Below are 21,783 nucleotides of genomic sequence, written 5' to 3' on the forward strand. Positions count from 1 at the left end.
CAAACAATGATGAAGGATTCCTCAAATAATCAAGGATTAGTAATCTAGTTCTATCATAAATTATGGGTTCGAGTCTAAGAGAAATTTTAGAGAATGTTTGCTATCTTGAAATTTTCTAGTCTTTCCTAAATGATAAAGAGAAAAAAAAATTAACCATTTCCTTTTCAATTTGAACCGCCAAGAACCCCCCGTCCTTTGATTTCCATGTAAAGGACACAGCAGTTATCCACCATGCTTTGGTCGCCGGCTTTCCTGTCATCAAGTGCCCCCTTTTCTGCCTAACTCTTTGGTTTTGGTTTTAAGAATGTTGGTACGGCTATTGAAATCGTCAGCATCAGCAAGTAGGAGGCTCAATCAATGAAATTGATTTCTTTTTTTTTTTAAGACTTAAAAACATACTCACTTTTAGAGTTAAACGCCAAATCATAAAACAAACACTGAAAGCGTAAAACAAATTAAGGAAACAGAAAGCTAGATGCTCCCATCCAGCTCCACCTCATCAACATCAAAGCTTCGTCTTCAGCAAGTTATAACGCATTCAGTAGGGTGGGAAAATAAGATATTGCATCTTGGGAAGCGTAGAAAACTATTGGGAGTACTTTGTACCTACAAAGGAATATTGACTACGACAGTCTACCACTTGGGGAACTTCAAAGACTCCATGTGCTCCACGAAGAGACACAGCTGCAGCATTCTCTGTTGAAAAAGCACCGCCTCTCTCCCTCATCCTAGAATTCTCTAGACCTCTCTCTTTCGTTACTCCTCCAGATTTCTCTTCCTCTCTCCAGACAATTCCTCAGCCGCAATTGTTGACCCAAGTTGCAATAAAATAATAGGAAGAAGATGGTGTGGGAAGTCGGTGGATGTGCCGACTTTGGCTCCTATAAATAGGGGCTGTTGTCTCTTGAAGTGTAAGTGCTAGGGGTCTTGTGCAAGAGTGTTGTGTCTTGTGTGTGAAGTGTGAGGAGTGTGTGTACGTAAAGTGTGGGGTGTGTACGTGAGTGTGTGAGTGGGAGGGAGTAGGTGGCGTGAAGTGTAGAGTGAGAAAGAGTGAGTGGGTGTGTGCAAGAAATTGTGTTCATGTGAGGTGTGAGAGGTATATGAGAGTGGTGTGTGTAAAGAGTTTGCAATATTGCTTATATAAAATAAAGTGATTATTTTACTTGCACATCCACTTGATTTCTCAACAAGTGGTATCAGAGCAGGTCGTCGGAGGCCGTGCGAAGACAGTGGTCGGGGACCATTGTAAGTGAGCAAGGCGGTCAGGGATCGTTGAGCCAAGGAGCGAAGAAGCGAAGGACGTCGGAGTTCTACCAGTGCACAATCTGGGATTGTGAAGTCGGTTGGTCCGGGACCAAGCTTACTTGGTATAGTGCGGGGCATTATATTCAAGTCACCATGGTGGATTTCTCGAGTCCGGTGAACGGGATGGAGAAGCTCAATGACTTTAATTATAATAATTGGAGTACCCGCATGCGGTATTATTTGCTTGGACAAGATTTATGGGATATTGTTGGCGGCAACAACACCACACCACCCACAAATGATAGTGATTTAAGAAAGTGGAACGTCAAGTCAGGTAAGGCTCTTTACGTTCTTACCGTGACTGTTGATGATGAATTACTGCAACACATAAAGAGTGCGAAGACCCCGAAGGAGGCTTGGGATAACTTGGCAACGCTGTTTGCGAGGACAAACGATGCCAAGTTACAATGCCTAGAGAACGAGCTCCTCTCAATCTCGCAACAAAGTATGACGGTAAGTCAATACTTTTCTAAAGTTAAATCTATTTGTGAAGAAATTTCAAAATTAGATCCTGAGAATGCCATCTCTGAGACAAGAATGAGAAGAATAATAATTCACGGGTTAAGGCCGGAGTATAATGGTATTATTACGGCCACCCGTGGATGGGCAAATGAGTCAACTCTAACTGAGTTGGAAAATATATTGGCAAATCAAGAGGCCTTAGATAAACAAATTCCTAAGGTCTCAATTAAGGAGGATGAAAGTGCCCTCTTCAGTAATAAAAGAGGGTTCAAGGGCCAAAATAGAAATAGAGCGGGTGCAAGAGATGGCAAACGATGGAAAGATCATGGAGATTGGTGGAGGCAACCCGAAAGGAAAGGTTATCAGCCAGGGGGAGCTCGTCAAGATCGTGACGTCAACAACGATGAAGATAAGAGCAACAAAAGGCGTAGCAAACGGTGCTACGTTTGTGGCAAGGTAGGACATATTGCCAGATTCTGTTGGTACAGGCGAGAAGAAGGAAATGTCATCACTTCTTGCAAGAAGGAGATTGAAAGTGAAGAAGAATGGGACTTTCAAGTGCCTGTTGCAATGAAGGAACGAGAAGAGCTTGCAACAGCTTGTATAGTTGAGTTGGATAATTCGACAGGTTCCATCACAACCCCGAATAAGAGCAAGCCAAGGGAGAACTTGAAGAGACAACTAACAATGCCAACAAGCAGTCGTGAAAGGAAATTGCAAGAAATGCAGGAGATGATAAAGAAGCTGAAAGTTGAGAAGACAAAGATGGAGAATATGTTGAAGAAAAGGGATGAGATGATAAGGCAGAAGGATCGAGAGCTCAAGGCAAAAGAAAGGGAGCTAGAGAAGCTTCGATGTGAGTTCAAGAAGCCGCAGAAGCTTCAAGACCTCAAGCCCACTATGATGTTCCCAATTGGTCATACTGAGATAGATATCAAACACATGAAGGAGAAAAAGAAAGTTTTCTTTGAGAAAAGGAGGCCATCTACACCCTACATCCCGTGGTGTAAGGATCAGTGGAATAAGATCAAGGGGAAGAAATTTTATGAGGAAAATGATCAAGAGGTCTACATTGAAGTGCTTCGGATGGGATTGAATTGGTTGAAGCACGAAATGAAAGTCACAAATGAGAGGGTTGACCAGATGAGTTCCACTCTCAAAATTCTTAGAGGAGATATGCTGAATACGAAGACCGAATTGAGTGAGAAGAAGAAAAAGGAGATTAATGGGCAAAATGAATTGGCATTGCAAAAATTTAAAGATCACAAAACTCAATGGAAAGTCACAACAAGAGAAGCAATTGGAGATGAAGCCATAGAGCCATCCACATCTGAGGAAGCTTCACAATATGCTAAATGGAGGAAGACAATTGAAGATTTCAAAAATAATATCGACATAGCTACTATATCTAAATTAAGAGAGAGTAGTCGGTGAGGGGGAGTGTTGAAAAAGCACCGCCTCTCTCCCTCATCCTAGAATTCTCTAGACCTCTCTCTTTCGTTACTCCTCCAGATTTCTCTTCCTCTCTCCAGACAATTCCTCAGCCGCAATTGTTGACCCAAGTTGCAATAAAATAATAGGAAGAAGATGGTGTGGGAAGTCGGTGGATGTGCCGACTTTGGCTCCTATAAATAGGGGCTGTTGTCTCTTGAAGTGTAAGTGCTAGGGGGTCTTGTGCAAGAGTGTTGTGTCTTGTGTGTGAAGTGTGAGGAGTGTGTGTACGTAAAGTGTGGGGTGTGTACGTGAGTGTGTGAGTGGGAGGGAGTAGGTGGCGTGAAGTGTAGAGTGAGAAAGAGTGAGTGGGTGTGTGCAAGAAATTGTGTTCATGTGAGGTGTGAGAGGTATATGAGAGTGGTGTGTGTAAAGAGTTTGCAATATTGCTTATATAAAATAAAGTGATTATTTTACTTGCACATCCACTTGATTTCTCAACATTCTCCCTCGACCACATGACAATTAGGCGTCCTTTGCGGGCATGGAGTTGCTGAATAACTAATTGTTGCTTGCTGTTAACATTGACACCTTCAGCTTCAGAACAAATAGAGATCTCATCGATGCGAGAGTAAACCTGTACGACAAAAGCTAACCTGAAGCAAGCATCATAAGTAGCAATCATTACAATGGGAAGACTCTCGTCCACTAGAGCCAGAGAACCATGTTTCATTCACCAGCAAGTATTCTTTCATTGTGCACCAATGCCACTTCCTTTACTTTTAAAGAACCTTCCAAAGCTGTAGCATAATTGTATCCTCTGCGAATTTGCCAAACATGAGAAGTGACCTCTTTGCAATGGGCAGCTTGGCAAGATCTTTCATCTCCTGATTGACCTTCAGCACCTCTCTAATTTTATCTACAAGATATTAACAAGGGATTTAATGTTTCATACAAACAATTTATCAACATGAGTTTAGACAAAAAAAAAAAAAAAAAAAAAGGCACATCCAACTGAAGTTTAGAAATTGTGAAGATGAGATAGGAAGCGACACATACTTAAAATGTCAAAAAGAAAATCAATAATTGTAACAAAGTGTACGTGCTGATAAAATGCTTACCCAAGGCAATTATTGAAAGCTGTCCGCAATGCTCTGTTTGGGCTCAAAACAGGAAATGATCAATGTAGGGATCATAGTTATCGACTCTCGGTTAAGGCGAGAGGGATAGCTCAGAAGATGGTAAGGAACTGCAAGTTGAATTACACGAGGATTCACGTAAATTGTCTAAGAGCGCAAGGAGAAGGCGACGCCAAGCTGAGGTCGAGTTATCAAGCTCAGGGCTCATAGGCTGTGGGATAATAACCCTCAAGTCTAAGGTTAAAAAACAAGTGCTAGAATTTTAACGTGACTGTCACTAAACCAAGGTAGGAGGAATCTTGTCTTAGAGCTTTCTAGACAATTTATTGAATTGGGACGCTTTTGTGGAGCTGCAGACAAATGGATGTTAAGTGTTGCATCTTACGGAAGATGCTTAGATTTTTGTGAGGTATTTGAATTATCTCATCTTTCAGAGACATGTAATTAGAAATTGAATTTTGGTCAGGTGGGAAGTTGTTGAGGGGCGACTGGCACTGAAATGAATCAGTCTATTTATTTATCATGTCATCCGGTGGTGAACAGTCATTGTGTTATTTTGTGATTAATTTTTTAGACATCTCATTTCGTCAAGTCATATCGCATATAGTAATCATGTTATTCTGGGGATGAATAATTATTGTGTTATTTTGTGATTAATCTTCTGGATGAAATAATATATTCACTAGTATTTAGTCAATCTTGGTCCAATAGTCCTCTGAGTGATGGTCTGTTTTTCACAGAGAATGTTGAATATGAAGTTTTTCTCAAGAACTTTGTCCCTATTACCCATTTATCTGACCATTTGGACATTACTTAATGGAAATAGTTTTCTTGGACAAATTCGTGGCTTAATGAGGACTGCAAGAGCAATTTTCTCTTTTAAAATGTTAACTGTGTATAAACCTGTCATTGTTGAGCTGAATGTCACCATGTATATCATGTCAAACTGGGTGAAATCCTATAGAGAGAAATGAATTGGCGGGCTTGAAGTCAAAGGGGAAGAGAAAATCTGAATTTCTAGTTTTGTACTAGTTGAATATGTGTTTCAATTGTGAGTCATTATTTTTAAGAATTTTGCCGAGGATGATTATTTGATAAGCCATTACTTTTCCTTTCCACTCCATGAAAGGATCATATTGTTTATTCGCCTGGTTATAACTAAAGCTTTCACCTCGACCGAGGTAAAATATCAAGCGGAACCAAGATCCTATTTCACACCCGCTGGTCTCCCACCTACGTTGCCATCTTCTTTCTTCTGTTCTATTGCACATTGGCACATGTTGCTCATCTATCATTGGCCCTCGCTTGTTATGCCCGAGTGTTTAACATCCTCACGATGGTCACTGCTCTGCTCTTGGTGGTTTCTCTTACTTCGTTGTAGTTCCAAGGCTCCTTTCACTCCTCCCCTTATTTCTTGTTACCCGTATGGCTTTCCGCGGTGCTCTTGCTTGGTCGTGCTCGAAAACTTTACACGTGGGTTCAACACAAGATTGTACATTTGTCTCTCCATGTGTCCAGTTCTCGCCGGCTACACAGTGGAAGGTGCGCCCACTTTTGCCTCTTAGGGTATGTTTGGTAACATTTTTATTCAAAAATTATTTTAGGATAGAAATAGAAAAAACTATTTATGTTCTGAAAAATAATTTTGAATAGAAGAACACGTTTGGTAAACTTGTTCTTGGAATAAAAAAGAACAGAAACACATTTGGTAAGTTTGTATAAATTTTTGTTTTTTTAATTTTTTAATATTTTTATTTTGTTTTTTTTTAATTTTTTTTTTTTATCTTTTCTTCCTTTTGGCTAGTCGCCAGCCTCGGCCATGGTTAGCGACGGCCGACGAGAGCTGTCGGCCTCGCTGGATGGGCAAGCTCGAGCTTGCCCGGCTAAGGCGAAGCTAAGCCTCGTCGGGGGGCGACGCTCCGGTGACCACCAAAGAAAAAGAAGAAGAAAAGAAAAAGAAGGAAAAAATAGGAAAGATAACCTGTTTCTCAGAAGTGTTCTAGGAACAACAAATAAGTTTTTTTTTTTGTTTTTGTTTTTGTTTCAAATTTGTTCCCCGGAACAAAACAAGTCCCAGAAACAAAAACGTAAACAAACGCGTTTCTATTCTTTTTTTGTTATCTAGAACAAAAAAATAGAAATTGTGTTCATGATTAGAAAGAAAGAACACAAACAAACAGCCCCTTATGGTCATGGATGTGTGCTTTGTACCGAAATAGGCAATTGGTCCATGTTGACATGGGCGCAAAATGTCCCAACGGGTGCTGGCAACTCGCACATCCTGAAAAAGGAAACACTAGCAGGGAAGAAACATATATACAGCGAGTTAGATAACTAATAACAGCGCATTTTGGATCTTATGGCTTTGCTTTTGTTGGTATATATAGTGAAGAGTAGCATTGCATCTTGTAACATGGCTAATTAATAGAATGGACTTAGGTGATAAAAAGTCAAAAGTGAGACCACGAACGACTGCTATGGAAGGAGTTGACATTGAATTATTTCCATTTGAATCCAAGAGGCCTCGTAATCACCACTCGAAAAAGCGAAATTAGGTCTCAGATAATCGATCGATTCAATCAATCTTGCACTTGTAATGACCCACTTTGTTCCCCCACCTACTCTTTTTTCCGCATGCGGGATACAACCTCTCTCTTCCGACCTACCCCAGACTCCTTTTTATATTCTACGATGCAGCAAAGGATAACTTAAACAAATATATATATGATAAAAAAGAAGAAGTTTACAACTTTGATAGATAACTAAAATGTCGGCAATAGAAAATTTTCATTACCTATATGATAAAGGCATTAATGAATTAAAATATTGCTTTGAGAGCCGTGGCATCTTGGATGACACTAAGCCTAGTCATTCTTGCCATGTCAATCATGTAACGATGTTCAGGTACCATGATTACGTCTTCAACAGATTAATTGGTAAATGCATAACAAGCTGTGAACGAGCAAAAAGGCGGGTTATGATTAAGACATGAGCATGAAAACAGGGTGTTTGGATCTCAGTCCGTGGTGGATTCTAGGTGTCACTGGCCCTTACTCAGAAGTCTACGGAGCACGGATGAGCATTGGGGACAGCTTGAGAACTGTCATAGTAAAAAAAAAAAAAAAAAAAAAAAGCTGCTTGGAACTACAAAAATGGTGAGTTGAAACTAGGGGATCTTGTTTAGCCTCGCCATTGGCTGTCAACGGTAGGGAAGAGATTTGTGGTTACATTTCTCCCGAGACTTGGTTGGCGGGCAAACACTAATGATGACTGCATCGTGGTTGAGTTTGTGCGGTGAAGAAGATGCATAGTGATAGGGAGAGCAAGCGTGAAAATGAAGAGAAAAAAAGAAGAAAAAGCCACAAACGCTATGTGTTTTAAGAAAGTAATAAAAAAAAAAACCACATTAATCAACTCCACAAGTATCATGATTTATTGTACTTTTTCGGAGTCCTAAGATTGAATTGCATTTTTCAAAAAAATTCTAAAATTTTTGGTGTAGTTATCTGTTATTTTTAAGCATTCCAGAAAGAATCATGATTTCATAAGGCTGTAATTATCCCTTCAACTATACTTTGAAGGACTGCGACTTGTTTATTCGCGCCGTATTGACTAAAGCTTTCACCGCTGATTGGAGAGGAAATGATCATCCATACAACTCCCTTCGTGTTCTTTATATTGTGACTATGACGTAATTGTCATAAAGTCTCTCGGATGATGGCAACCAATCAGATTCACCTCTCAATTGTTCTGTACAAAATCGGAAAAAGGGTCAGGGACGCAGCAGCTAGCTTCTGCAACAAGTCAGCTCTTCAGTATGCAAGCTCTGCTTTTCAACATGCATCAGAGAGGTAGACAGTAAAGAAACGGACCAAAGTTACGGTTTTGTCAAGAAATGGCTTCCGTTCTATTGCACTTTTGTTTTCGTTCTATCTAATAGAGGTTAAGTGACATGATTAGAAGGACTGACATGCTTTCGAAGCCTAAGCAAGTTAGTAATATAGGTACGGGTGTCCATTGTTCAGTAGAAGGTGACCATATAAGAAGTGCATCCGTTCTAGAAGATGGACATACTGTGAATGGGATTGCTCAAGTATGCATTTTGCATGTGACCTTGGTGGCACCTAGTTATCTTTTGTCTAAAGCGAAAATTGGGAGAGGAAATTGTAAAAAGCTCCTGCAATTTTTCTGCAAGCGAAGTGCAGGGTACAAACAAAGCCTATCACTGGGGACAGATGAATAATAGCAGTGGCCCAAAGAGCAAGCCAGGGAAGAGAGATCATCCCCCTCTTCCACCTCCATCTACGTCCCAGCTTTGTGGAACATTCTCTCAACTTGAAAAACGATTTTATCGCCTCTAACCAGGAGGACTTTACTAAAGCCCATCAGAAACCTGGGGTGACCATAAACAATATTTCATGATTAGCCAATGTTGAGACAGGGAGGAGAGGCGAAGGAGAGATTTTCGAGCCTGCAAGCAGCAAGTAACAATGCTGAACTGCCATCGCGCACTGAATCTAGGAATTGAGGTGGGCCATTGTAGATTCAGATCTGCTGGCGTTAGCCTCGACCAATAATATCTGTCCAAGGCCCACCGGTAAATTTCATAACGCCCGTCCTATTCCATTTTTATTCGGGCGAATGGGGAGGGGGTTCGAGACCAGCTTCCGAGCTGCCCAGCCAAAACTTTCGTTTTCTCCGGAGGTTCTTTTTAAAATTCTTGTATATTAATCAATGTCGACTTAAAATCTTGCATTTTGGAGGCACTCAACTCTTTTGGCTCATTGGGCCTGCTTCGCTGTCTCCATAAAGAAATAAATACGTGGCGACCATCCAGCGCTCTATAAAGTAGAAAAGCTAGACGACTTTCGTTTGTCCTCCGATGTGTGAAGCAGAAAATGAACGTAAGAGTTTCGTGGACATGGCATGAAAGTCATAGTATGCTATCTTATGTGTGATGTCCCCACCCCCGTTGCATCCATTGCAAGACGACAGTTTGACTATTAGGTCACCCTCCTTTGGTCCAGCCTCGTCAAACTGCCGAAGAGTGGCGACACAAATATAGAATAGATCGACACTCTACTAGTGCAGTGCTCAACCACTCACATTATAAAAGGCAAGATTTGCTCCCACTCTAATGCATTAGTATTTTCCCTGTTCTACTAGCCCATCTTTCTATCTGATTACTTTGATATCATCTTGTACATAGGATAAAGGATAATCTGGAAACTTATTCCAGTTTCCAATGCCGCTCGGCAGTTGTCCCCACAGAAATGTCCGAGGTTTCCCTGCCTCCACTTCTCACCACGCGGTTCTCACCTTTATCGTTCCCGTGCTGCTCAACTTCATTGAGGTGAAATATCAAGGGAAACTAGAGTCCCCTTTAGACACCCACTCTTTTACCACCTCTGTTGCCATCTTCTGTATTCTGTTCTATAGCTCCTTTGCACTTGCTGCTCATCTATCATTCGCTCCCGCTTGTTGTGCCCGAGCATTTCACATCCTCATGATGCTCGCTGCTTTGCTCTCAGTGGCTTCCCTTGCAACATTGTTGTTCCAAGGCCCCTTTCGCCCTTTCCCCTATTTGTTGTTTTCGGTATTGCTTTCCATTGTCCTCTTGCAAATTCTTGCTCGAAAACTTTACGTGTGGGTTCAAAACAAGATTGTACTTATGTCTGTCCAAGTGTCCCGTTCTCGCCGGCTACATGGTGGAAGAGCACTGCCACTTTTGCCTTGTACAGTCATGGATATGCGCTTTGTGCCAGAAGTGGCAATTGGTCCATGTTGACAGAGCTGCAAATGTCCCACAGGGTGCCCGCAACCCCCACACCCTGAAAAGGGAAAAATGAGTAGGGAAGAAACACGTAACAGTGTGTTAGACAAAATAACAGCGCAGTCTGGTATCTAGTGAGAGTCGCATTTTATCTTGTAACACGATTGACTAATAGAATGAACTCAGGTAACAACATGTCAAAGTAAGAGACCACGAACAACTACTTTGGAGGGAGTTGACATGAAGATATTTTCATTTATAGAATAAGCATGCAATTTTCCCCTTCCCTTCACCACTCCTTTTGCATCTAATGATGCAGCAACAGATACTTCAAACAAAGACCACTGTAAAAATGGAGTCTCCAAATATGGTATTACCCGAGGATAGCCACACCCTAAAAAATGCTAAATACGATAACTAACCATTTTCTTGACTTTTAATAAAGGCGCTAAGGAACTACATATTGTCTCTAATTTGCATGGCATCCAAGATGAGACTAAGTTGTATTCATTCTTGAATGTCAATTAACAATCGGGCACCATGATTACAACTTCAAGGTATAGATTAATAAGTGAATGCATAACAAGCTGTGAACGTGCAAAAAGTTGGGTTACGGCAGTTTTTCCTAATTGATTAGAAAATACAAGTATTAGTGAATCAATGTGATCAGTAGAATGTAAACTCTGCTGCAAAATTGCTTTATATTCTCATGACATAATACATTTCGCTGCCAGATGAATAAAATCGGAAGAAATCGCTTGTGCTCAGCTGTCACAATTTTTGCGAGGTTCTTAGGCTGGATACGCCAACTGCACCCCAAAAGTGAAAAATTATGCCATGTCCAGCGAATCAGCAAATCCACTAAAACAAAACAGACTATCTGAAAAGAGGAAACAGTAATGTTAAGGTACTTTATAAGAACAAAATAATTAGAACAGCATAATGATACGGCTCAATCAATAAAATTGGTTTTGTTTGTGCTAGTTGAGACTTAAAAAAAGAATCTGTTTGAGAACCAAACCAAAATTATAGAGAGAATTTTGGAACCCTTAATCCAAAAACAAACACCAAGAGCATAAAACAAGTCAAGCAAACAGAAAACTAAATGCTCCCTTCCAGTTCCACCCCATCTACATCATAACTTCGCAGTCAGCAAGATATGGCACATTCAGTACAACATAAAAAAAAAAAAAAAAATGTTGCATCTTGGCAAGGCATAGAGAGATTTTATCTTGATAAATAAGCATAAAGAAATTATTATAAGTACCCCGTACCTGCAAAGGAACTATATTGACTACAGGCTCAGGACAGTCCTCCACCTGAGGAAATTCAATGACCCTACGCGCTCCACCAAAAGACACAGCCACAGCATCCCCCCTCAAGCACATGACAATCAGGCGTCATTTACTGGCACAGAGTTGCTGAATAACTAATTGTTTTTTTTTCGGTAAGGATCCTAAACCCTTTTTATCTCAACCCTTTTTATCTCAGAAAATTCATCCAACTTTAAGGATAGTTCATTTCGCGAAAAATGGGTCATTTCCAAAAAATATTTTCTCAAAAGTCATTTTTCAGAAAAATAACAATATTTTCTGGTATTCGGTTCTGAATAACTAATTGTTGCTTGCTGTTAACATTGACACCTTCAGTTTTAGATCAGATAGAGAATACCGGTATGCAAGTAAACCTATACCACAAAAGCTAACCTGAAGCAAGCATCATGAATAGTAATCACTACAACAGGTAGGCTGTCATCCACTAGAGCCAGGGAACGATGTTTCATCTCACCAGCAAGCATTCCTTCACTGTGCATTAATACCACTTCCTTTACTTAAAGAACCTTCCAAAGCTGCACCATAGTTGTATCCTCTGCCAAACATGGGAAGTGACTGCTCTGCAATCAGTGGCTTAGCAAGATCTTCCATTTCACGGTCAAGATTCAGCACCTCTCTAACTTTGTCTACAGGATATAAGTAAAAGATTTAATGCTTCATACAAAAAATTCTCTCAAAATAAGTTCAGACGAAAAAGGCAGATACAACTTAGAAGTTCAATTGTTAAGGTGAGATAGGAAGTGACACATACTAGAAAGGTCAAAAAGACAATTGATTGTTGCATTCTCTTTTAGTTGTACTTAGAAGCTTTGCGCTCAGTGTGGCCAGAATTTGATGTGGCTCCACACACTTCAATAGTTGAGTGGATCTATCTATTTATGATGCTGCAGCGACGCACCAGAGAATGCAGCAGATTGGGAGCAAAGGCGAGAGAGGAGCAATTTTGAAAAGAAGAAGAGAGAGAGTCTTCTTCATTGACAAGAGGGAGGCCCAAGATTTTGAAATAGTAGGTAGAATTTTCAGATCTATCCTGGTGGGACATGGCTCCATGTGTCACTCACCAAGCGGAAAGGGATTAAGCTGATGTGGTGGAGCATGGCCATGTCCTCAATTGCAAGATCGCAAGGTGAGGCGGGAGGCTAACATGAGAGGCTAAGTGGTTGGCTACTATATCATTCTATGAAACAATATGTGTGAACAGTACTGTCAAGAAGCTCACATTATATTGCTGGGAACCCGAGTGAACTAGAGAAACCACACCACAATTCTTTCACAAGGGCCATCTTATGTACTCCATCTTTCGACTTCTTCTTTTTTTTTTGTGGTATTTTGCTTTTGAACCAGATACATAATTCTACATGTATAAGAAAAGAGAAATAGATTCAATGGATCGCACCCGCCCGTTTTTTAGTCTGAAGAGGCTAGGCCGTATTATCAAAGCTCTAAGAAAGAACCTTATGGAACCGAACCCTTTGAGACCACGGAAAGCAAACCTAAGATAAGAACACAAGCCACCACTTGAGGACCAAAATCCAAAACAAGTCAACGACAGTGTCGTTAGTAAAATCTATTCAAGGTAAGAAGTAATTACTTACCAGTGCCGATGAAGTCCTTCAAAGCGAGGATATTGCCATTCCGCACCTCAAGATTCAACTCCCTAAGCCCTTCAACGAGCGTCGACGCAAACTTCTCTTGAAATGTGGGGTCTTTATAATCGGCCTGCACAGCAAATCAAATCAAAACTAAGATGTCCATTCACGCAGTTTTCCCAATTAGCTCAACACCAGCCGCCGACAGGGCTCCCGGAGGCGATGGCCGAGGCGGAGGCAGCAGCGATGCGCCGGAGAAAGTAGCAAATTGGGAGCGAAGGCGAGAGAGCGAATTTTGTAGAGAAGAGGGAGAAAGAGAGTCTCCTTCGAAGACGAGAGGGAGACCCAAAATTTTGGAATATTGGGAGGTTCTTCTACGATATTTCTAACCTAAATTCTTTTTCGCGTAAAGTTATTCTAATTCTTAAACTGTTTTATTTCTTATTAAAAATTACCCATCCATCCTAATTTGACCCTAAAAAATTACAAACTTTTATTAGTAACGTGACATTTCACGTCATTGTATACCTTTTTCCTAAAATTTCACATCCAAAAAGATGTTTTTTGGAGAGAAATTTCATATTAACCCAAACGTCTTATTAAATTTGATATCCAGGTAAAAACTAGAAAAATAAGGATTGACTTTTTTCAATTGTTCTTACATCTTACTATAAAAGAGTCTTCATTCAACTCATAAAGTTACGTTTGGTCATCCGGGTTTCTAAATAAGATAAGATTAGTTATGATAAGATATGAAATTTAGGGGATTTTAATATATCATATTTATTGTCTAGTGATTATAATAATAAAGTCGGATATATTTACATCATATCGAGATATATTGTTTAGTATAAATAATATATTAATAAAAATGAAAGAAAATTTTATAGATGAATAGAGTAAAAATCTCTCGCGACACTATCACTTACTTTATTTTATTTGTTTTTTAATTTTATTTTCCTCTCTATTATTAATTAATTTATTTTTTTATTATTTTTCCCTCCCATCATTCTTTAATAAAATTTTATTAAATAGTAAACTATATTAATATGCCTAAAACACTAAAATACAAAAATATGTAATAAATTTAAATATATATTGAAATTATTTTATCAAATTAAATTATATTCAAATATATATAAATAAAAATAAGATTAAATAAAATAACTAAATTGTTATTTTTCTTATTTTCAATTTCTCATATTAGAATTCAAATATTATTTATATTGAGATATAATTTTAATATTGTTAATTTAAAAAGTTCATCATTCGAGAAAATAATTTTCCTATGATAGATGTTAGAAATTTTAATAATTTTTATCTTATTTCTTTTATGAGATAATTTTATTTGGTTCATATTTCCATTATATCTAACTTTATCATTTTTAAATAAGCACCGGATACATGATGTGATAACTTAAATCATACTCTGAATTATACCCTGATTATTAAACGTAGTCTAAAGGATTTTTAATTTTAAGCTTGATTTTTAATCTCTCGTGTTTGGGAGTCTTCATTTTCTCGCAATTGGAGAGCTGACATTCAAGATGCTTGTGTTGGAGGCACTAGGGTTGTGAAACCTCGAATAGTTTGCTCAAAAATTTTAGATGTAGGATTAATAGGGGTAGATTTATGAGACAAATATGTTTGGGGGAAAATTAAGACTGGACCTAAAGTTCACAGCTTTTTATAAGACAGAAAGATTTTAGGTGGAGAAGGGATCGCAAGGCGCGTGAAGTCGCTCACGTCAAAGGGCTTTTGTCAGACCCAAGAAAGAAAACAAGAAAAACAAAAAGAAGGGGTTGCTGACGAAGCTCAAGAAGCAGCCCAGAAACTGCGTGGCCTTCCTTGACCTCGACGTTAGAAACCCCAGGGAGAGCCGGACTTTCCCAATATAGCCTTTTCGTTAATCGTACTGAGCTAATCGGGGCACAGTTTTTAATCGGACTTCAAAAACTCCAGGGGCAAAACAGTCCGGACGTACATATAGAAAGGAGAGGCAAGATGAAGAAGAGGGTAAGACGTTGCAAAGACCAGTCCAACGCACTTTGAAACCAAGGGCAAAAGAGTCCGGACAAAAATATAAAAAGGAAATCAAGGGCAAAAGAGTTCGGACGAAAATACAGAAGGAAACCAAGGATAAATTAGTCAGGACGAAAATATAGAAAGGAATAGAAAAGAGATTTCTATATTTTTGTCCGGACTGTTTTGCCCTTGATTTCAAAGTGCATTAGACTGGTCGCTTTCTATATTTTGGTCCGGAAGAAAATATAGAAAGGAAATCAAAGGGCAAAAACAGTCCGGATGAAAATATAGAAAGGAATTCCTTTCTATATTTTCATCCGACTGTTTTGCCCTTGATTTCAAAGTGTGTTGATCGCTTTCTATATTTTGGTCGGACAAAAATATAGAAGGAAACCAAGGGCTTCCTTTCTATATTTTCGTTCGGACTGTTTTGCCCTTGATTTCCAAGTGTGTTGGTTGATTTCTATATTTTGGTCCGAACGTCTTGGGTTTTATAATGATGATGTAAAAAGGAGAGATAAGATGTTGCAAAGACCAGTCTCGCGTCCAAGGGCAAAACAGTCCGGACAAAAATAGAAAGCGACCCATCGACCGCGCGACAGTCCGGACAAAAATATAGAAAGCGACCCATCGACCCGCGCGGTCGATGGGTCTTTCTATATTTTTGTCCGGACTGTTTTGCCCTTGGACGCGAGACTGGTCTTTGCAACATCTTATCTCTCCTTTTTACATCATCATTATAAAACCCAAGATATGCTCCCCCTCTAGCCATCTTTCTCTCTATCATTTCAATAATCATCCTCTACACAGGACTAAGGATCCTCAAGAAGCTGACCCCAATGCCTACCGCCCGTCCTCCCGACACAAACGTCCGAGGTTCCCCTGCCTTCACTTCCTTCCACGCCATTCTCGCATTCCTCGTTTCCATGCTGGTGAACTTCGTCGAGGTCAAATTCCAAGGGAAACCCAAGTCCCCATTCGAGACCAACCCTTTTGCCACCTCCCTTGCCATATTCTGTCTTCTGTCCTACTGCGCGCTGGCGCTCGTCACTCATCTGTCGTTGGCTTCCGCTTGCTGTGCCCGACCGGTCCACATCCTCATGGGGCTCGCCGCCATGCTTTTGGTGGCGTCCCTCGCATCATTGTTGGTCCCGGGCCCCTTTCAATCATTACCCTATCTCTTGTTATTCGTGTTGCTTGCCGTGATTCTCTTGCCCTATCTTGCTCGAAACCTTTACACATGGTTTCACCACAAGATTGTATCTATTTTTGTCCCCGTTTTCCGTCCTCGCCGACTAGCAGCCCCGCCGCTCTTGCCTCGTACAGTCATGGAGGCACGCGCTTCGTGCCGGAATTGGGAATCGGTCCAAGTTGACCCATCCCCACATGTCCTACGGGGTGCCACCCGTAGCACACCCCTGGAAAGTGAAACAACAGAATAAAAATAACATCGCCTTGCACAACCGTCAACAACGCCGGAGGCAGCTTAGAGTTTTGCTTTTGTTGGTATAGGGTTTTGCTTTTGTTGGAATCTAGTGAGAGTCGAATTGTATCTTCCACTTACGATTAATTGATAGAATAAGAGTCGAATTGTATCATGTGAATGGACTACTCGTAAAGCAAGTAGACATCAAAATTCTTTCCATATGAATACATGAGGGCTTTGCGTGTCTACAAATTGAACCGCATCATGGAGCTAAATATCACACTAAAAAAGGAAACTAAAACATGGTACAAATTGCCTTGATGACCGATGTGACAATTAGCACTCGAGAGACATGCTTAACGCCAAAAACCGATATTAGCAAAAGAAGCAAATCCTATCTCAGATACTTGATCAATTCCATCAATTTTGTACCTTTGATAACATACTTTTTGTCATACCACTGACTCTCTTTTCCCAAATGAGGATACAATCTTTCTCTTCCAACCTCCACCTTGAAACAATGTTTAGATACCATGAGCATGGCACTTGGAGGCAGATTAACAAATAATTGCATAACAAGCCGCGAATGCGCAAAAAGGTGGGTTACGATAGTTTTTCCTAATTGATCATAAATAAAGATCTTACAAGGATTGCCATTCCAGAAAGTACAAGTGATACTCTCTGTCATAAGATGCTTTACATTCTTATGACATAATCCATTTCGCTGCTGGATAAACACAATGAGAAGAAATCTTTTTGTAGGCTTCTACTCTATCGTCACAGTCGTCACACCCTTTGCGAGATTCCTAGGCTGGTTGACATCGTATCCTCTTAGGATCGTGAGATGATACGCCAACAACTACACCTTAAATGTCAAAAAATTATCTCATGTCCGATGAATTAGAAAAATCTAGTAGAACAAAACAGGCTATTTGAAAGGAATAACAGGAATGTGAAAATACTCTATAAGCAATGAATAAAATAAACAAATAATAACAGCAAAAGGTTAAGGCTCAATCAATCAAATTGATTTCTTTTGTTTTTTTTGAGGCTTTAAAAAAAAAAAAACTCTCTTTTAGAGCTAAACGCCAAATCATAGAGAGAATTTTGGAACTCTTAATGCAAAAACAAGAAGGCTACATGCTCCCATCCAGCTCCACCTATCTACATCACAGCTTCATCTTCAGCAAATTATAACGCATTCAGTAGAGTAGGGAAAAAAGATGCTGCATCTTGGCAAGCATAGAAAACTATTGGAAGTACTCTGTACCTGCAAAGGAACTATATTGACTACAGGCTGAAGACAGTCCTCCACCTGAGGAACTTCAATATGACTCTACATGCTCCACCAAGAGACACGGCTGCAGCATCCCCCCATGGGCATATGACAATAAGGCGTCCTTTGCGGGCATGGAGTTGCTGAATAACTGATTGTTGCTTGCTGTTAACATTGACAACTTCAGCTTTAGAACAAATACAGATTTCACGGATGTGAGTAAACCTGAACAACAAAAGCTAACCTCAAACAAGCATCATGAGTAGCAATCACTACAATGGGAAGACTCTCATCCACTATTTCATCTCACCATCAAGTATTCCTTCACTGTGCATCAATGCCACTTCCTTTACTTTTAAAGAACCTCCAAAGCTGTGGCATAATTGCATCCTCTGCCAAACATGAGAAGTGACTGCTCTGCAATCAGTAGCTTAGCAAGATATTTCATTTCCTGGTCAAGCTTCACCACCTCATTAACTTTGTCTACAAGGTATTAACAATGGATTTATTGTTTCATACAAAAAATTTATCAACATGAGTTTAGAAAGAAAAGGCACATCCAACAGAAGTTCAGAAATTGTGAAGGTGAGATAGGAATTACCACATACTTGGAACGTCAAAAAGACAATCAATTATTGCTTCTCTTCTCACTTCATTAGAAATAGCATCCCCTCCAATTGCTAAAGCTAACATAGCCTTAACAACTATTTGACTTGTATATGCCTGCTCAAAAAGCATGTCTGCAAATCAATTTAATGAAAAAAAAAAAGACAGGAAAACCATGAAGAAGAGAGGACCGTTTCTGCAACAGAATGTCAACAGGTACTCTCTCACCTTGGTGCTTGCCACACCTATCTCAGCACCAGCATTTATATGGACACCACAATGGGTATCTCTGGCAATTGCACTGCCAACAGTATTAGTAATTCCTACACATAATGCACCATTCTGGAGAGCATTTTCCAGTGCATGTAAGGTATCTGCTGTTTCACCAGACTGACAGACAAATGCTGCTGTATCTTCTCTATAAATTGGGCCTTGACGATCCAAAAGATCACTTGCAATTTCCATTGTCACAGGAATTCCCGTTTTGAAAGCAAGCAAACAAGAAAAGAGTTGGTAAAAATAAATTAACATCTCCAGCCCACATAAGCTATCATTCACTACTTGCCTGAAAGTTCTTCCCAGATGGGCCTTGCAGCCAAAGCAGCATTATAACTTGTACCACAACCAACAAAAACAATCCTCCGGCTCCTCCTAATTGTCTCGAGATGATCCTTCAATCCACCCAGAAGGACAGCCTTAGCTTTGCAGGTCCCTCCACGTATAAGTCTGCTCCTCATTGTGGTTGTTAGGGATTCTGGCTGTTCATGAATTTCGTTCTGCATATAAAGTTCATAGTTTATTTATTTGTTCAACTTCCATCTCGAGAACAGAAAGTGCACGCTGTACAGATGCTGGCCTGGAAAGTACACCGCATTTTCCTTTGTCACCAAATAAATTCAGCATTTGGCTTCTCATGGGTCACTACATTGAGAAAATACACTGGAAAGAAACGATCATAGTCATTAGCCCTCAATTGAGGTGATATAGCAGGACTTTCCACATCAAAGTTCACCTCCCATGTAGGCAACATGCTCCTCCAACGGAAAAGGACAAGACTGCTATTCAGCTACATGCAAGAAGTCAAGCCAAAAGAATTCTGGCGACATTGAGCCGAAAGGTTCTCAGTACAACTAAATAGGTGGTTAGTACCGGTGATATTGAGCAAATTTAACCATGTTGCTATGGAGTCCAACGGTATATTCACAAATTGATACTGAGACAAAATCGATAGAACTCACGTTGAACTGAAGTACCCCCACCCTAAAATCTTAACAACTAAGATACATTTGGTTGATCAATAAAACGTATAATCAAGAGACTGATAAGGCAGCCTGTGCCATAAAGGCTAAGAATACACATAAATTCCTTAAAACAACTATGTAATTACCTTCAAATGAACAACTTCACCATCTTCAATAACCAAAACTTTTCTTGTGTGCTCAACCAGTGCATTTGCATCATTGGATAAGAACAGTTCCCTGGGATTCCCATTCTGCGAAGGATGCTTATCATCATGAAATAATGACCCTTTGCTTGATTCTTCTGTCAATTCCTGAATGAATTAATAACTATGTTACAATTATCATAAATTACAAGACAAACAAGAATTTTGACAACGAAAATGCATAGGTAAGACATACACAGGAATGGACAACTACACATATGAAAAAAGAACTCCTAAGACTAAGCTACAGTTGACGCATCATGGAGAGCTAAAAATGAAGTAAGAGTTTAGCACCATAGACAACCACAACCTTTTCTCAATCTTATCGTATCATGACCAAAAATATGTGCCATGGTGGACAACAGTAACAATGCTATTCCAATTCCCGGTTCTAATAGGAAATTGATGTGCATCAAGCTAAGCATTTCTAAGGCACTCTAATACCCAAGGTAAAAACTCAAATGTACTGTCTCCACCAAGCAAAACGGATGCTATTCAACTCTTTGCAGAAACATTGTATCATAAGAAAAATTTGATCGAACTATGGTTAATAGACTCAGTTCTAGAAGAACATACATAGCATAGCTTTTAGTGAACCTGAAAGGGCACAAAGCAATTGAAAATGGATTATGATTAATGAGATGTGATCAAAAGTAACTCATTTGCAGCAAGTACCACCCACGCTTACTTTGACACCAAGAAGAAACGGACTACCACGCTGACAAGTGATCAATTCATTAGGATAATGCCGGCTCTTAAAAATAAGGGCATAGGCTACTTCAAGATGCCTCATGACTTCCAGTACAACTTGACAATGTGACAGTCGTGTCACCTGCAGTCCAAATAATATACCAGTCATAAATGAAATGTCACTGAACATTGTTCTCTAGGGTAAAGTAACGCGATAGCACACTTCAAGACACAAAGCAAATTATGTGGAATATGTATATATGTTGAGCACAATCCCAGTTGTGGTCATATTGCCAGTCAATTTACTACAAGCAAACGACTGGAGAAATAAAATCAACTTTTGCCCAAAATTATGTCATTCATGCACTAAAAGGCTCTTGCAGAATTAAGTATCCATTTACTGAGGCCCTACAGAAAGAAAACAAGTCACCAAAACAATTTGTTTTAAGATCTGAAGCCCCTACACTTGTTGGGAAAAGTACTGCAGCAACATGGGCCTAACATACAGAAACGATACTTTCAACAAAAGATGTCAGAGATGTTTTATCCATCATGGCTCTTTAGTGTTTACAAAGACTTGAACAGATTTCCAACACTACAACCTTCATATAATTAATTACACAAGATTCAACTGAAATCTGTAGATTAATATAGCTTGAATTGGAAGATTGTTAAGCAGAAAATTAAAATGATCAACTTCAACATCTTTTTTAATTTCAGTGTCTCATGAAATTGTGTTGACTGAGGTTTCCTTTTCTTCACACACAAACTCAGTAAGAAACTCATTAAAATGCAATGATGATCTTCATTGCATATAAGCTATCATCTGAATCTTCATTAGATTTATCAAAAACATACTTGGCAAGCTTAGGAATCACTTCAGCGTCAGTATCAGATTCAAATGAACACCCATGTCGACCTAGCATTTGGTTTAAGACCTGCAAATGTAAACGAAAAGGTAAAAACCTCAGAAGAATCTACCACCAAAATTTCTTCGTTAGTTTTAAGCTAGAGAGAAATACCATTGAGATTGTACAGTATTTTACAGAATCATCAGAGTAACATATAAATTAGGAGCATATCATAAAGTTTCGTTAGGAAAGTGTCTTGGTATCTAAAAATGCTTCTCATTGGGGTAAAATGAGGTCCACAACCTGTTGCAAGGTTCCTTGTGGTACACAGGACATTTGCTGCTAATGACCCACACATCAAGATGCATGTGATCTGTGAAGGCTTCGATGAAAGGTCGATGATAATATGACAGAAGGATAAGCCTTGGCCCG

At 39.6% G+C, this 21,783-nt stretch overlaps 1 long non-coding RNA gene and 1 pseudogene across 2 annotated transcripts; both read right to left on the bottom strand.

Annotated features, from left to right (window-relative positions):
* Positions 1–21,783, bottom strand: part of LOC104416613 — a 103,509-nt pseudogene that overhangs the window by 14,742 nt on the left and 66,984 nt on the right.
* LOC104457089 lies at positions 9,418–13,366 on the bottom strand. 2 transcript variants are annotated; one of them, XR_005545582.1, is made up of 4 exons: positions 13,040–13,366; positions 11,817–12,070; positions 11,385–11,737; positions 9,418–10,168 (listed from the first exon to the last, which is right to left on the bottom strand). It is a non-coding gene; the product is annotated as an uncharacterized LOC104457089 (long non-coding RNA). The 2 variants fall into 2 exon arrangements; XR_005545581.1 differs by having other exon boundaries at positions 9,418–11,737.

Source organism: Eucalyptus grandis, chromosome 8 (assembly GCF_016545825.1).
Source record: "Eucalyptus grandis isolate ANBG69807.140 chromosome 8, ASM1654582v1, whole genome shotgun sequence".
NCBI lineage: Eukaryota > Viridiplantae > Streptophyta > Magnoliopsida > Myrtales > Myrtaceae > Eucalyptus > Eucalyptus grandis.